Source organism: Hyperolius riggenbachi, chromosome 10 (assembly GCF_040937935.1).
Source record: "Hyperolius riggenbachi isolate aHypRig1 chromosome 10, aHypRig1.pri, whole genome shotgun sequence".
Lineage (NCBI taxonomy): Eukaryota > Metazoa > Chordata > Amphibia > Anura > Hyperoliidae > Hyperolius > Hyperolius riggenbachi.
Window position 1 is genome coordinate 145,614,216 of NC_090655.1, and position 16,369 is coordinate 145,630,584.

A 16,369-nucleotide genomic window follows, 5' to 3' on the forward strand; every position below is an offset into this window, starting at 1 on the left:
GTTCGTGTGTGTGTGTGTGTGTGTGTGTTCGTGTGTGTGTGTGTGTTCGTGTGTGTGTTCGTGTGTTCGTGTGTGTTCGTGTGTGTGTGTGTTCGTGTGTGTGTGTGTGTCGTGTTCGTTCGTGTGTTCGTGTGTGTTCGTGTGTGTGTGTGTTCGTGTGTTCGTGTGTGTTCGTGTGTGTGTGTTCGTGTGTGTGTTCGTGTTGTGTGTGTGTGTGTTCGTGTGTGTGTGTGTTCGTGTGTTCGTGTGTGTGTGTTCGTGTGTGTGTGTGTGTTCGTGTGTGTGTGTTCGTGTGTGTGTGTGTGTGTGTGTGTGTTCGTGTGTGTGTGTGTGTTCGTGTGTGTGTGTGTTCGTGTGTGTGTGTGTGTGTTCGTGTGTGTGTGTGTTCGTGTGTTCGTGTGTGTGTTCGTGTGTTCGTGTGTGTGTTCGTGTGTGTGTTCGTGTGTGTGTCGTGTGTGTGTGTTCGTGTGTGTGTGTGTTCGTGTGTGTGTGTGTTCGTGTGTTCGTGTGTGTGTGTGTTCGTGTGTGTGTGTGTTCGTGTGTTCGTGTGTGTGTGTGTTCGTGTGTTCGTGTGTGTGTGTTCGTGTGTGTGTGTCGTGTGTGTCGTGTGTGTGTGTGTTCGTGTGTTCGTGTGTGTGTGTGTTCGTGTGTGTGTCGTGTGTTCGTGTGTGTGTGTGTTCGTGTGTGTCGTGTGTGTGTCGTGTGTGTGTGTGTTCGTGTGTGTGTGTGTGTGTTCGTGTGTGTTCGTGTGTGTGTTCGTGTGTGTGTGTGTGTTCGTGTGTGTGTGTGTGTGTGTTCGTGTGTTCGTGTGTGTGTTCGTGTGTTCGTGTGTGTGTGTGTGTGTTCGTGTGTGTGTGTGTGTTCGTGTGTGTGTGTGTGTGTGTGTGTGTGTGTCGTGTGTGTGTGTGTGTGTGTTCGTGTGTGTGTGTGTGTGTGTGTGTGTGTCGTGTGTTCGTGTGTGTGTGTTCGTGTGTGTGTGTGTGTGTGTTCGTGTGTGTGTGTGTTCGTGTGTGTGTGTGTTCGTGTGTGTGTGTGTGTGTGTGTGTCGTGTGTGTGTGTGTGTGTGTTCGTGTGTGTGTGTGTGTGTGTGTGTGTGTGTGTTCGTGTGTGTTCGTGTGTGTGTGTGTGTTCGTGTGTGTGTTCGTGTGTTCGTGTGTTCGTGTGTGTTCGTGTGTTCGTGTGTGTCGTGTGTGTGTGTGTGTGTGTGTTCGTGTGTCGTGTGTGTGTTCGTGTGTTCGTGTGTGTTCGTGTGTTGTGTGTGTGTTCGTGTGTGTGTGTGTTCGTGTGTGTTCGTGTGTGTGTGTTCGTGTGTGTGTGTTCGTGTGTGTGTGTGTCGTGTGTTCGTGTGTGTGTGTGTGTGTTCGTGTGTGTGTGTTCGTGTGTCGTGTGTGTGTGTTCGTGTGTGTGTGTGTTCGTGTGTTCGTGTGTGTGTGTTCGTGTGTGTGTGTGTGTGTGTTCGTGTGTTCGTGTGTGTGTGTTCGTGTGTTCGTGTGTGTGTGTGTTCGTGTGTGTGTGTGTTCGTGTGTGTGTGTGTGTTCGTGTGTGTGTGTTCGTGTGTGTGTGTTCGTGTGTGTTGTGTGTGTTCGTGTGTCGTGTGTTCGTGTGTGTGTGTGTGTTCGTGTGTGTGTGTGTGTGTGTGTGTGTTCGTGTGTGTGTGTGTTCGTGTGTGTGTGTTGTGTGTTCGTGTGTGTGTGTGTTCGTGTGTGTGTGTGTGTGTGTGTGTGTTCGTGTGTGTGTGTTCGTGTGTGTGTGTGTGTTCGTGTGTGTGTGTGTGTGTTCGTGTGTGTGTGTGTTCGTGGTTGTGTCGTGTGTCGTGTGTGTTCGTGTGTGTGTGTGTCGTGTGTGTGTGTTCGTGTGTGTTGTGTTCGTGTGTGTGTTCGTGTGTGTGTGTGTGTGGTTCGTGTGTGTGTGTGTGTGTGTTCGTGTGTGTGTGTTCGTGTGTGTGTGTGTGTTCGTGTGTGTGTGTTCGTGTGTGTGTGTGTGTTCGTGTGTGTGTGTTCGTGTGTGTGTGTTCGTGTGTGTGTGTGTGTGTTCGTGTGTGTGTGTGTGTTCGTGTGTGTGTGTGTGTTCGTGTGTGTGTGTGTGTTCGTGTGTGTGTGTGTGTTCGTGTGTGTGTGTGTGTTCGTGTGTGTGTGTGTGTGTGTGTGTGTGTGTTCGTGTGTGTGTGTGTTCGTGTGTTCGTGTGTGTGTGTGTCGTGTGTGTGTGTTCGTGTGTTGTGTGTGTGTTCGTGTGTGTGTGTCGTGTGTGTGTTCGTGTGTGTGTCGTGTGTGTGTGTCGTGTGTCGTGTGTGTGTGTTCGTGTGTGTGTGTTTGTGTTCGTGTGTGTGTGTGTTCGTGTGTGTGTGTGTTCGTGTGTTCGTGTGTGTGTGTGTGTGTGTGTTCGTGTGTGTGTGTGTTCGTGTGTGTGTGTGTTCGTGTGTGTGTGTGTGTTCGTGTGTTGTGTGTGTGTGTTCGTGTGTGTGTGTGTGTTCGTGTGTGTGTGTGTGTTCGTGTGTGTGTGTTCGTGTGTGTGTGTGTTCGTGTGTGTGTGTCGTGTGTGTGTGTGTGTGTTCGTGTGTGTGTGTGTTCGTGTGTGTGTGTGTTCGTGTGTGTGTGTGTGTGTGTGTGTGTGTTCGTGTGTGTGTGTGTTCGTGTGTGTGTGTGTGTTCGTGTGTGTGTGTGTTCGTGTGTTCGTCTGTGTGTGTGTGTGTGTTCGTGTGTGTGTGTGTGTTCGTGTGTGTGTGTGTGTTCGTGTGTGTGTGTGTGTTCGTGTGTGTGTGTGTTCGTGTGTGTGTGTGTGTTCGTGTGTGTGTGTGTTCGTGTGTGTGTGTGTGTTCGTGTGTGTGTGTGTGTGTTCGTGTGTGTGTGTGTTCGTGTGTGTGTGTGTTCGTGTGTGTGTGTGTTCGTGTGTTCGTGTGTGTCGTGTGTTCGTGTGTCGTGTGTGTGTGTTCGTGTGTGTGTGTTCGTGTGTGTGTGTTCGTGTGTGTGTGTTCGTGTGTGTGTGTGTTCGGTGTGTGTGTGTGTTCGTGTGTGTGTGTCGTGTGTGTTCGTGTGTTCGTGTGTTCGTGTGTTCGTGTGTGTGTGTTCGTGTGTGTTCGTGTGTGTGTGTTCGTGTGTGTGTGTGTTCGTGTGTGTTCGTGTGTGTGTGTTCGTGTGTGTGTGTCGTGTGTGTTCGTGTGTGTGTGTGTTCGTGTGTGTCGTGTGTGTGTTCGTGTGTGTGTGTGTTCGTGTGTTCGTGTGTGTGTGTGTGTTCGTGTGTGTGTGTGTTCGTGTGTGTGTGTGTCGTGTGTGTTCGTGTGTGTGTGTGTTCGTGTGTGTGTGTGTTCGTGTGTGTGTGTGTTCGTGTGTGTGTGTGTTCGTGTTGTGTGTGTGTTCGTGTGTGTGTGTGTGTTCGTGTGTGTGTGTGTGTTCGTGTGTGTGTGTGTTCGTGTGTGTGTGTGTTCGTGTGTGTGTGTGTTCGTGTGTGTGTGTGTTCGTGTGTGTGTTCGTGTGTTCGTTGTGTGTGTGTGTGTGTTCGTGTGTGTGTGTGTGTGTGTTCGTGTGTGTGTGTGTGTGTTCGTGTGTGTGTGTGTGTTCGTGTGTGTGTGTGTGTGTTCGTGGTGTGTGTGTGTGTTCGTGTGTGTGTGTGTGTTCGTGTGTGTGTGTGTGTTCGTGTGTGTGTGTGTTCGTGTGTGTGTGTGTTCGGTGTGTGTGTGTTCGTGTGTGTGTGTGTGTTCGTGTGTGTGTGTGTGTGTGTGTGTGTGTTCGTGTGTGTGTGTGTTCGTGTGTGTGTGTGTGTTCGTGTGTGTGTGTGTTCGTGTGTGTGTGTGTGTTCGTGTGTGTGTGTGTGTGTGTGTTCGTGTGTGTGTGTGTGTTCGTGTGTGTGTGTGTGTTCGTGTGTGTGTGTGTCGTGTGTGTTCGTGTGTGTGTGTGTGTGTGTTCGTGTGTGTGTGTGTGTGTGTGTGTTCGTGTGTTCGTGTGTGTGTGTTCGTTGTGTGTGTGTGGTGTTCGTGTGTGTGTGTGTTCGTGTGTGTGTGTGTGTGTTCGTGTGTGTGTGTTCGTGTGTGTGTGTGTGTTCGTGTGTGTGTGTGTTCGTGTGTGTGTGTGTGTTCGTGTGTGTGTGTGTGTCGTGTGTTCGTGTGTGTGTGTGTTCGTGTGTGTGTGTGTGTGTGTTCGTGTGTGTGTTCGTGTGTGTGTGTTCGTGTGTGTGTGTTCGTGTGTGTTCGTGTGTGTGTGTTCGTGTGTTCGTGTGTGTGTGTTCGTGTGTGTGTGTGTGTGTGTTCGTGTGTGTGTGTGTGTGTGTTCGTGTGTGTGTGTGTGTTGTGTTGTCGTGTGTGTGTGTGTGTTCGTGTGTGTGTGTGTGTTCGTGTGTGTGTTCGTGTGTGTGTGTGTGTTCGTGTGTGTGTGTTCGTGTGTTCGTGTGTGTGTGTGTGTCGTGTGTGTGTGTTCGTGTGTGTGTGTTCGTGTGTTCGTGTGTGTGTTCGTGTGTGTGTGTTCGTGTGTTCGTGTGTCGTGTGTTGTGTTCGTGTGTGTGTGTGTTCGTGTGTTCGTGTGTGTGTGTGGTTCGTGTGTGTGTGTGTTCGTGTGTGTGTGTGTTCGTGTGTGTGTGTGTGTGTGTGTTCGTGTGTGTGTGTGTGTTCGTGTGTGTGTGTGTGTTCGTGTGTGTGTGTGTGTTCGTGTGTGTGTGTGTTCGTGTGTGTCGTGTGTTCGTGTGTGTGTGTGTGTCGTGTGTGTGTGTGTTCGTGTGTTCGTGTGTGTGTGTTCGTGTGTTCGTGTGTGTGTGTGTGTTCGTGTGTGTGTGTTCGTGTGTGTGTGTGTGTTCGTGTGTCGTGTGTGTGTGTTCGTGTGTGTGTGTGTGTGTGTGTTCGTGTGTGTGTGTGTGGTGTGTTCGTGTTCGTGTGTGTGTGTTCGTGTGTGTGTGTGTGTGTGTTCGGTGTGTGTGTGTGTGTTCGTGTGTGTGTGTGTGTGTGTCGTGTGTGTGTGTGTGTTCGTGTGTGTGTGTGTGTTCGTGTGTGTGTTCGTGTGTGTGTGTGTTCGTGTGTGTCGTGTGTGTTCGTGTGTGTTCGTGTGTGTGTTCGTGTGTGTTGTGTGTGTTCGTGTGTGTGTTCGTGTGTGTGTAGTGTGTGTGTTCGTGTGTGTGTGTGTGTGTGTGTGTGTCGTGTGTTCGTGTGTGTGTGTGTGTGTTCGTGTGTGTGTGTTCGTGTGTGTGTGTTCGTGTGTGTGTGTGTGTTCGTGTGTGTGTGTGTGTTCGTGTGTGTTCGTGTGTGTGTGTCGTGTGTGTGTGTGTTCGTGTGTGTTCGTGTGTGTGTGTGTGTTCGTGTGTGTGTGTGTGTTCGTGTGTGTGTGTGTGTTCGTGTGTGTGTGTGTGTGTTCGTGTGTGTGTGTGTGTGTGTGTGTGTGTGTGTTCGTGTGTGTGTGTGTTCGTGTGTCGTGTGTGTGTGTGTTCGTGTGTTCGTGTGTGTGTGTCGTGTGTGTGTGTCGTGTGTGTGTTCGTGTGTGTGTGTGTTCGTGTGTGTGTCGTGTGTGTGTGTGTTCGTGTGTGTGTGTGTGTTCGTGTGTGTGTGTGTGTTCGTGTGTGTGTGTGTGTGTGTGTGTGTGTGTGTTGTGTGTTCGTGTGTGTGTGTTCGTGTGTGTGTGTGTGTGTGTTCGTGTGTGTGTGTGTGTTCGTGTGTGTGTGTGTGTCGTGTGTGTGTGTGTTCGTGTGTGTGTGTGTGTTCGTGTGTGTGTCGTGTGTGTGTGTGTGTAGTGTGTGTGTTCGTGTGTTCGTGTGTTCGTGTGTGTCGTGTGTGTGTGTTCGTGTGTGTGTGTTCGTGTGTGTGTGTGTTCGTGTGTTCGTGTGTGTGTGTTCGTGTGTGTGTGTTCGTGTGTTCGTGTGTGTTCGTGTTGTGTGTGTTCGTGTGTGTGTGTTCGTGTGTGTGTGTTCGTGTGTGTGTGTGTGTTCGTGTGTGTGTGTGTTCGTGGTCGTGTGTTCGTGTGTGTGTTCGTGTGTTGTGTGTGTTCGTGTGTGTGTGTGTTCGTGTGTGTTCGTGTGTGTGTGTGTGTGTTCGTGTGTGTGTGTGTGTTCGTGTGTGTGTGTGTGTTCGTGTGTGTGTGTGTGTTCGTGTGTGTGTGTGTGTTCGTGTGTGTGTGTGTTCGTGTGTGTGTGTGTGTTCGTGTGTTCGTCTGTGTTCGTGTGTGTGTGTGTTCGTGTGTGTGTGTGTTCGTGTGTTCGTCTGTGTGTGTGTGTGTGTTCGTGTGTGTTCGTGTGTGTGTGTGTGTTCGTGTGTGTGTGTGTGTGTTCGTGTGTGTGTGTGTGTTCGTGTGTGTGTGTGTGTTCGTGTGTGTGTGTGTGTGTTCGTGTGTGTGTGTGTGTTCGTGTGTGTGTGTGTGTTCGTGTGTGTGTGTGTGTTCGTGTGTGTGTGTGTGTGTTCGTGTGTGTGTGTGTGTTCGTGTGTGTGTGTGTGTTCGTGTGTGTGTGTGTGTTCGTGTGTGTGTGTGTGTTCGTGTGTGTGTGTGTGTTCGTGTGTGTGTGTGTGTTCGTGTTCGTGTGTGTGTGTGTGTGTGTGTGTGTGTGTTCGTGTGTGTGTGTGTTCGTGTGTGTGTGTGTTCGTGTGTGTGTGTGTTCGTGTGTGTGTGTGTGTTCGTGTGTGTGTGTGTGTGTGTGTTCGTGTGTGTGTGTGTTCGTGTGTGTGTGTGTGTGTTCGTGTGTGTGTGTGTGTGTGTGTGTTCGTGTGTGTGTGTGTGTTCGTGTGTGTGTGTGTGTTCGTGTGTGTGTGTGTTCGTGTGTGTTCGTATGTGTGTGTGTGTGTGTTCGTGTGTGTGTGTGTTCGTGTGTGTGTGTGTTCGTGTGTGTGTGTGTTCGTGTGTTCGTGTGTGTGTGTGTTCGTATGTGTGTGTGTGTGTTCGTGTGTGTGTGTGTTCGTATGTGTGTGTGTGTGTTCGTGTGTGTGTGTGTTCGTGTGTGTGTGTGTGTGTTCGTGTGTGTGTGTGTTCGTGTGTGTGTGTGTTCGTGTGTGTGTGTTCGTGTGTTCGTGTGTGTGTGTTCGTGTGTGTGTGTGTGTGTTCGTGTGTGTGTGTTCGTGTGTGTGTGTGTGTGTTCGTGTGTTCGTGTGTGTGTGTTCGTGTGTGTGTGTGTGTGTGTGTGTTCGTGTGTGTGTGTGTGTGTTCGTGTGTGTGTGTGTGTGTGTTCGTGTGTGTGTGTGTGTGTGTTCGTGTGTGTGTGTGTGTTCGTGTGTGTGTGTGTGTTCGTGTGTGTTCGTGTGTGTTCGTGTGTGTTCGTGTGTGTGTGTTCGTGTGTGTTCGTGTGTGTTCGTGTGTGTGTTCGTGTGTGTTCGTGTGTGTTCGTGTGTGTGTTCGTGTGTGTGTTCGTGTGTGTGTTCGTGTGTGTGTTCGTGTGTGTTCGTGTGTTCGTGTGTTCGTGTGTGTTCGTGTGTGTTCGTGTGTGTGTGTGTGTGTGTTCGTGTGTTCGTGTTCGTGTGTGTTCGTGTGTGTGTGTGTTCGTGTGTGTGTGTGTTCGTGTGTGTGTGTGTTCGTGTGTGTGTGTGTTCGTGTGTGTGTGTGTTCGTGTGTGTGTGTTCGTGTGTGTGTGTGTTCGTGTGTGTGTGTTCGTGTGTGTGTGTGTTCGTGTGTGTGTGTGTTCGTGTGTGTGTGTGTTCGTGTGTGTGTGTGTTCGTGTGTGTGTGTGTTCGTATGTGTGTGTGTGTGTTCGTGTGTGTTCGTATGTGTGTGTGTGTTCGTATGTGTGTGTGTGTGTTCGTGTGTGTGTGTGTTCGTGTGTGTGTGTGTGTGTGTTCGTGTGTTCGTGTGTGTGTGTGTGTTCGTGTGTGTGTGTTCGTGTGTTCGTGTGTGTGTGTGTGTTCGTGTGTGTGTGTTCGTGTGTTCGTGTGTGTGTTCGTGTGTGTGTTCGTGTGTGTGTTCGTGTGTGTGTGTTCGTGTGTTCGTGTGTGTGTGTTCGTGTGTGTGTGTGTGTGTGTGTGTTCGTGTGTTCGTGTGTTCGTGTGTGTGTGTGTTCGTGTGTGTGTGTGTTCGTGTGTGTGTTCGTGTGTGTGTTCGTGTGTTCGTGTGTGTGTGTGTGTGTTCGTGTGTGTGTGTGTGTGTGTTCGTGTGTGTGTGTGTGTGTGTGTTCGTGTGTGTGTGTGTGTTCGTGTGTGTGTGTGTGTTCGTGTGTGTGTGTGTGTTCGTGTGTGTGTGTGTGTTCGTGTGTGTGTGTGTGTTCGTGTGTGTGTGTGTGTTCGTGTGTTCGTGTGTGTGTTCGTGTGTGTGTTCGTGTGTGTGTTCGTGTGTGTGTTCGTGTGTGTGTTCGTGTGTGTGTTCGTGTGTGTGTTCGTGTGTGTGTTCGTGTGTGTGTTCGTGTGTGTGTTCGTGTGTGTGTTCGTGTGTGTGTTCGTGTGTGTGTTCGTGTGTGTGTTCGTGTGTGTGTTCGTGTGTGTGTTCGTGTGTGTGTTCGTGTGTGTGTTCGTGTGTGTTCGTGTGTGTTCGTGTGTGTGTTCGTGTGTGTGTTCGTGTGTGTTCGTGTGTGTGTTCGTGTGTGTGTTCGTGTGTGTGTTCGTGTGTGTTCGTGTGTGTTCGTGTGTGTTCGTGTGTGTGTTCGTGTGTGTGTGTGTTCGTGTGTGTGTGTGTTCGTGTGTGTGTGTGTTCGTGTGTGTGTGTGTGTTCGTGTGTGTGTGTGTGTTCGTGTGTGTGTGTGTGTTCGTGTGTGTGTGTGTGTTCGTGTGTGTGTGTGTGTGTTCGTGTGTGTGTATGTGTGTGTTCGTGTGTGTGTGTGTGTGTGTTCGTGTGTGTGTGTGTGTTCGTGTGTGTGTTCGTGTGTGTGTTCGTGTGTGTGTTCGTGTGTGTGTTCGTGTGTGTGTGTGTTGTTCGTGTGTGTGTGTGTTGTTCGTGTGTGTGTGTGTTGTTCGTGTGTGTGTGTGTTCGTGTGTGTGTGTGTTCGTGTGTGTGTGTGTTCGTGTGTGTGTGTGTTCGTGTGTGTGTGTGTTCGTGTGTGTGTGTGTTCGTGTGTGTGTGTGTTCGTGTGTGTGTGTGTTCGTGTGTGTGTGTGTTCGTGTGTGTGTGTGTTCGTGTGTGTGTGTGTGTTCGTGTGTGTGTGTGTGTTCGTGTGTGTGTTCGTGTGTGTGTTCGTGTGTGTGTTCGTGTGTGTGTTCGTGTGTGTGTTCGTGTGTGTGTTCGTGTGTGTGTTCGTGTGTGTGTTCGTGTGTGTGTTCGTGTGTGTGTTCGTGTGTGTGTTCGTGTGTGTGTTCGTGTGTGTGTTCGTGTGTGTGTTCGTGTGTGTGTTCGTGTGTGTGTTCGTGTGTGTGTTCGTGTGTGTGTTCGTGTGTGTGTTCGTGTGTGTGTTCGTGTGTGTGTTCGTGTGTGTGTTCGTGTGTGTGTTCGTGTGTGTGTTCGTGTGTGTGTTCGTGTGTGTGTTCGTGTGTGTGTGTTCGTGTGTGTGTGTTCGTGTGTGTGTGTTCGTGTGTGTGTTCGTGTGTGTGTTCGTGTGTGTGTGTTCGTGTGTGTGTTCGTGTGTCTTTACATTCCAAGCTGCAGACATATCTGCCGTGTTTACTTCCGACACCACGGGCCATAAAGACAATGAAACAACCCAGTGGAATGGCCAGTACTTTCTGCAGACTGTGTGGTTGTAAGGCCCCCCCCCCCCCCCCTCTCTTGGCCACCTCATGTTCTCCACACAGAGTAACCCATAAGTTTGACTTATCTCCTCTGCCACTGGAACCAATCGTCTCTTTTGCTGGATGCCAAATGTCGAATGGCAGTGGCGGAACATGCTGCTAAAGGCTGCACAGAGAAAGTGCAGCTGTGTCATCACCAGCTGTCTGGAGACAGACACAGAAAGACAGACACACACACTTCAATTCTTCCCGACATCCTTTGAAGTCCATGTAGTCCGACTATACTCTCCCTCCAATTTGCAGTTATCCATCACCCTCCTGGGCCTGCTTCTGGCACTTCTCTGCATGGCTCCTCAAGTTCCTGTCCTCTGAAAATCCTACCAGTATCATGGGTGATTTTAACATTGTTGTTGATAGCAATAATTCTGTCGCTACCAAAGTTCTGTCACTCATCTCCTCCTATGGCTTGTCTCAGTGGTGCACTGCTCCAACTCACGCTGATGGATATACTCTTGACCTTATATTGTCTCATCTGTTTTATCGTCAACTTTACTAATGCTCCACTCCCGCTCTGATCATAACTTACTAAACATTTCTCTCGCCTCTTTTCCTACGACACTGCAACAAAATCTCTCATAAGCAGAAACTACTGCAACCTAGACATGCAATCAGTCTTTGATGGCCTGACACCTTTCCTCCCAACATCCTTCACTAACCCAGACGCGACAACTATACACTACCACAGCTCAATCACACAAGTTATTGCACCTCTTATTAATGTCCGCCCTTGTGTCACTCACCAACCCTGGCTGACCAAAGCTACTACACAGTTGAAAATGTGATCTAGAGTAGCTGAACGGCGTTTGAGAAAAAACACCACAAATGAAGACTTAATTTCATACAAAAAGTCTTAAACAACTTTAGAAATGCTCTGTCTTCCACAAAACATGTTTCTTCACTCATATCCTCCCAATCCCATAATCCAAAGCATTGTTCAGCACGTTAAACGGCCTTCTCCGGCCCGCACTCCTCCTCCATGCTTATCAGCTGAATAATCTGCCACGTACTTCACTGATAAAATTGACAAAATCCATAGCAGTTTTTCCATAAAGCCATCTAATTCCATCCACACCTCACTTCTTGACTGCTCTGCACTGTCTGCTTTCTCTCACCTCTCTAATCTCAAAATCTCATTGTACCACGTGATCCTATTCCCTGCCATCTCATTCCACAGCTATCCTCGTCCTTCATCCCTGTACTACTGGCATCTTTCCATCTTCACTCAAAGGCTGTTGTGACACTACTACTTTATAAAAAAAAAAAAAAAAAAAAAAAAAAAAAAAAAAAGGTAGAAAGAAAAGGAAAAACAGTACCTGGCACCAAGTGCAGCAGGGCGGATCAACCGGAGTGAGACAGAGGAGCATGCTCATCCAAAAGGCAATGGATGTGGAAAAAACAAGAAATGCAGCGGGGCACTGCTCCTTTAAAAACTCTTTACTCTAGTTGGGTGTACACAGAGTTATAGGAAAGTGGGGGTGTCAAGTACCTGACATACAGGTTTAGCCTGTGAAACAGCCCGTCACATCCCCAATGTCCTGTACTTCTATGTATACCCAACTGAATCAAAAGGGTTTTTAACCACTTCCCGACCGCCGTATAGACAATTGGCGGCCGGGAAGTGGATCCCGCAAGGACCGCCGTATTGACAAATGGCGGCGGTCCTTGTAGGGGCATGGGCGGCGCGATCGCGTCATTCGTGACGCGATCGGCCACCGGGGACTGGCTCCGCCCCACCTCGTGCTGTAACCAGCCGGCCGTTCGGAAGCGCCGGCGGGTTACTAGCACCCGGATCACCACATACAAAGTGTATAATACACTTTGTAATGTTTACAAAGTGTATTATACAGGCTGCCTCCTGCCCTGGTGGTCCCAATGTCCGAGGGACCACCAGGGAAGGCTGCAGCCACCCTATGTCGCACCCAAGCACACCGATTTCCCCCCCCTGCCCCAGATCGCCCACAGCACCCCTCAGACCCCCCCCCCTGCCCACCCCCCAGACCCCTGTTTGCACCCAATCACCCCCCTAATCACCCATCAATCACTCCCTGTCACTATCTGTCAACGCTATTTTTTTTATTCCCCCCCCCCCCTGCCCCCTCCTGATCACCCCCCCACACCCCTCAGATTCTCCCCAGACACCCCCCCCCCCCCTGTGTACTGTATGCATCTATCCCCCTGATCACCTGTCAATCACCCATCAATCACCCCCTGTCACTGCCACCCATCAATCAGCCCCTAACCTGCCCCTTGCGGGCACTCTGATCACCCACCCACACCAATAGATCGCCCGCAGATCCGACGTCAGATCACCTCCCAAGTGCAGTGTTTACATCTGTTCTCTACCCTAAACACCCACTAATTACCCATCAATCACCCCCTATCACCACCTGCACCTGTCTCTGTTACCCATCAGATCAGACCCTAATCTGCCCCTTGCGGGCACCTAATCACCCGCCTACACGCTCAGATTGCCCTCAGACCCCCCCTTATCAATTCGCCAGTGCAATATTTACATCTGTTCTTCCCTGTAATAACCCACTGATCACCTGTCAATCACCCATCAATCACCCCCTGTCACTACCACCAATCACCCCCTGTCACTGCCACCCATCAATCAGCCCCTAACCTGCCCCTTGCGGGCAATCTGATCACCCACACCAATAGATCGCCGGCAGATCCGACGTCAGATCACCTCCCAAGTGCAGTGTTTATATCTGTTCTCTACCCTAAACACCCACTAATTACCCATCAATCACCCCCTGTCACTGCTACCTATCAGATTAGACCCCTATCTGCCCCTAGGGCACTCAATCACCCGCCCACACCCTCAGAATGCCCTCAGACCCCAGCCCTGATCACCTCGCCAGTGCATTGCTTGCATCTATTCCCCCCTCTAATCACACCTTGAGACACCCATCAATCACCTCCTGTCACCCCCTAGCACATCTACCCATCAGATCAGGCCCTAATTTGACTAGTGTGGGCTCCTGATCACTCGGCCAAACCCTCAGATCCCCCTCAGACCCCCTTCCGATCACCTCCCCAGTGCATTTATTGCATCTATTTTCCCCTCTATATAGTAATAACTAAGGTGCGCTAAAGGTACTTTTTCAGACCAGATACACTAAAAAAAATAGGTGTTTAATTAATAAACAAATACAGTTTATGCAATAAACACAAATCACAGAAATGTCCAGGATCCTGTTTCATACAGCATTCACACAGACAGTCACACTGCAATAAATTAGCGCTCTATGGTAGGTAGCTACCTGGATAGAGCGGTCCTGTGTAAATCATCTACGCTGAACTATTCTTATACAGAGGTAGACAATCCTATACCGTACACTGTTCGTAGTGGACGTCTAGAGGAACGTGCAACATTATCTACCCGGAGGTGGTAAGATCCACACTGTGTTTGAACTGTACTAGAATCTCTTATTGATGCCAGCTTATTTAAAGCAATCTGAATCACTCATTACAAGGAGGACATGAATTTTTCACTCCATCTGACAATTTATCTTGTTTTACACGGAGTTCAATAGTCATGGTGATATATACAGTTTTCAACAAGCTAAACACGTCAGTTTGTCTCCTGGGGCTGAGGTGACAGTTGAATAGCAGTTTACATTCGAGCACTATTGGCGGTGAAATAATATTTCACCCGCTAATTTATTGCAGTGTGACTGTCTGTGTGAATGCTGTATGAAACAGGATCCTGGACATTTCTGTGATTTGTATTTATTGCATAAACTGTATTTGTTTATTAATTGAACACCTTTTTTTTAGTTTATCTGGTCTGAAAAAGTACCTTTAGCGCACCTTAGTTATTACTATATAGTCTAGAATCCTGGTGGTTTGGGGATACCATCCTTTCTAGGGTTGCAGCTGCCTCTAACAACTACGCCTATCAAAAACAACTACCTATAGGCACGAGAACCTATTTTTGATATTTTCCCCTCTAACCACCCCCTGAGACACCCATCAATCACCTCCTGTCACCCCCCTAGCACTCCTATCCATCAGATCAGGCCCAATACAACCTGTCATCTAAAAGGCCACCCTGCATATGACCGGTTCCACAAAATTCTCCCCCTCAGAAAACCACCTGTCTTCAAAATTTGCAGATGCTTATACCCCTGAACAGTCATTTTGAGACATTTGGTTTCCAGACTACTCACGGTTCTGGGCCCGTAAAATGCCAGGGCGGTATAGGAACCCCACAAAGTGACCCCATTTTAGAAAAAAAGACACCCCAATGTATTCTGTTAGGTGTATGACTAGTTCATAGAAGATTTTATTTCTTGTCAAAAGTTAGCGAAAATTGATTTTTATTGTTTTTTTTCACAAAGTGTCATTTTTCACTAAGTTATGACAAAAAATAAAATGTTCTATGAACTCGCCATACACCAAACGGATTACCTTGGGGTGTCTTCTTTCTAAAATGGGGTCACTTGTGGGGTTTCTATACTGCCCTGGCATTTTAGGGGCCCTAAACTGTGAGGAGTAGTCTAGAAAACAAATGCCTCAAAATTACCTGTGAATAGGACGTTGGGCCCCTTAGCGCACCTAGGCTGCAAAGAAGTGTCACACGTGGTACCGCCTTACTCAGGAAAAGTAGTATAATGTGTTTTGGGGTGTATTTTTACACATACCCATGCTGGGTGGGAGAAATCTCTCTGTAAATGGACAATTGTGTGTAAAAAAAAAATCTAACAATTGTCATTTACAGAGATATTTCTCCCACCCAGCATGGGTATGTGTAAAAATACACCCCAAAACACATTATACTACTTCTCCCGAGTACGGCGGTACCACATGTGTGGCACTTTTTTACACCCTAAGTACGCTAAGGGGCCCAAAGTCCAATGAGTACCTTTAGGATTTCACAGGTCATTTTTGTTTCAAGACTACTCCTCACGGTTTAGGGCCCCTAAAATGCCAGGGCAGTATAGGAACCCCACTAATCACCCCATTTTAGAAAGAAGACACCCCAAGGTATTCCGTTAGGAGTATGGTGAGTTCATAGAAGATTTTATTTTTTGTCACAAGTTAGCGGAAAATGACACTTTGTGAAAAAAAAACAATTAAAATCAATTTCTGCTAACTTGTGACAAAAAAATAAAATCATTGAACTTACCATACTTCTAACGGAATACCTTGGGGTGTCTTCTTTCTAAAATGGGGTCATTAGTGGGGTTCCTATACTGCCCTGGCATTTTAGGGGCCCTAAACCGTGAGGAGTAGTCTTGAAACAAAAATGACCTGTGAAATCCTAAAGGTACTCATTGGACTTTGGGCCCCTTAGCGCAGTTAGGGTGCAAAAAAGTGCCACACATGTGGTATCACCGTACTCAGGAGAAGTAGTATAATGTGTTTTGGGGTGTATTTTTACACATACCTATGCCGAGTGGGAGAAATCTCTCTGTAAATGGACAATTGTGTGTAAAAAAAAAAAAAAACAATTGTCATTTATAGAGATATTTCTCCCACCCAGCATGGGTATGTGTAAAAATACACCCCAAAACACATTATACTACTTCTTTTGAGTACGGCAATACCACATGTGTGGCACTTTTTTGCAGCCTAACTGCGCTAAGGGGCCCAAAGTCCAATGAGCACCTTTAGGCTTTACAGGGGTGCTTACAATTTAGCACCCCCCATAATGTCAGGACAGTATACCCACAAATGACCCCATTTTTGAAAGTAGACACTTCAAGGTATTCAGAGAGGAGCATAGTGAGTCCGTGGCAGATTTCATTTTTTTTGTCGTAAGTTAGAAAAAATGGAAACTTTTTTTTTTTTTGTCACAAAGTGTCATTTTCCGCTTACTTGTGACAAAAAATAATATCTTCTATGAACTCACTATGCCTCTCAGTGAATACTTTGGGATGTCTTCTTTCCAAAATGGGGTCATTTGGGGGGTATTTGTACTATCCTGGAATTCTAGCCCCTCATGAAACATGTCAGGTGGTCAGAAAAGGCAGAGATGCTGGAAAATTCACTTTTTGCACTATAGTTTGTAAACGCTATAACTTTTACCCAAACCAATAAATATAGGCTGAATGGGTTTTTTTTTTTAATCAAAAACTAGTTTGTCCACATTTTTCGCGCTGCATGTATACAGAAATTTTACTTTATTTGAAAAATGTCAGCACAGAAAGTTAAAAAAATCATTTTTTGCCAAAATTCATGTCTTTTTTGATGAATATAATAAAAAGTAAAAATCGCAGCAGCAATCAAATAGCACCATAAGAAAGCTTTATTAGTGACAAGAAAAGGAGCCAAAATTCATTTAGGTGGTAGGTTGTATGAGCGAGCAATAAACCGTGAAAGCTGCAGTGGCCTGATTGGAAAAAAAGTGCCTGGTCCTTAAGGGGGGTAAAGCCCACGGTCCTCAAGTGGTTAAGGGAGCAGTGCCCCGTTGCATTTCTTGTTTTTTTCTACAAAAAAAAAAAAAAAATAGATCCCACCAATATCACCAACTACTGCCCTGTGTCACTGCTTCCATTCGCACCCACACTATACTTATACACCATATTCGTGCTGAACTTATTATTTATCTGCCAACTCCCTGCTTGATCAGTCCCAGTCTGACTATCACTGATCTTATAGCTAAACCCAAAGGCCATTATTCCATACTCAACCTTCTCAATCTGTCATCTGTTTGAAATGGTTGACCACACCTTACTCCTACTGATACGTTCATTTTAGGTATTAAAAGCCTTGCTCTCTCCTGGATACCTTCCCATCTCTCTGGAAGGTCTTTC

The 16,369-nt window shown here is 47.7% G+C and overlaps 1 protein-coding gene across 3 annotated transcripts in view; it reads right to left on the reverse strand.

Moving 5' to 3' along the window:
• Positions 1-16,369, reverse strand: part of WAPL (WAPL cohesin release factor) — a 174,338-nt gene that overhangs the window by 141,778 nt on the left and 16,191 nt on the right. The gene's annotated exons all lie outside the window — the stretch shown is intronic.